We start from the raw sequence: 608 nt of genomic DNA on the forward strand, positions 1-608 counted from the left end.
ACACGGGGCGACAGGCACAGCCCAGAGGGCAGGACCTCGTACTGATATGCTCATCCTTCGAACGCGAACCGCAGAAATGGTCTGTGGCGCGGAAGGATCGACACATGAAAGTACGCATCCTTCAGGTCAATTGCTGCAAACCAATCTCGGGGAAGGATGCACCCGAAGATGCGTTTCTGCGTCAACATCTTGAACGGTAACTGGCAAAGGGCCCGGTTCAAGACATGCAGATCCAAGATTGGTCGTAACCCACCGCCTTTCTCGGGTACAAAGAAGTAAGGGCTGTAAAACCCTGTATTCATATCGGCTAGAGGTACCGGCTCTATCACATCCTTCGCCAGTAGGACTGCGATCTCCACATGCAAGACAGGAGCATCGGCCGCCTTCACTGTGGTGAAGCGGATGCCACTGAACTTGGGGGGGGGATGCTGGGCGAACTGAATCGCATAGCCGAGGATGATGGTCCGCAGAAGCCAACGAGACGGGTTGGGTAGCGCTAGCCAGGCACCCAGATACCGTACAAGCGGGACCAATGGAACCACCGCCGTACCCGCAGTGGGGCAGCGAGGTGGAACGCAGGGACCCAACTCGGGCGGCTTGTGAGCGGC

The 608-nt window shown here is 57.6% G+C and overlaps 1 protein-coding gene across 1 annotated transcript in view; it reads right to left on the reverse strand.

Moving 5' to 3' along the window:
* The window catches only part of atrnl1a (attractin-like 1a), a 271,222-nt gene that overhangs the window by 56,370 nt on the left and 214,244 nt on the right, over window positions 1-608 (reverse strand). The gene's annotated exons all lie outside the window — the stretch shown is intronic.

Source organism: Sinocyclocheilus anshuiensis, unplaced genomic scaffold (assembly GCF_001515605.1).
Source record: "Sinocyclocheilus anshuiensis isolate Anshui unplaced genomic scaffold, SAMN03320099.WGS_v1.1 scaffold63, whole genome shotgun sequence".
Classification (NCBI taxonomy): domain Eukaryota; kingdom Metazoa; phylum Chordata; class Actinopteri; order Cypriniformes; family Cyprinidae; genus Sinocyclocheilus; species Sinocyclocheilus anshuiensis.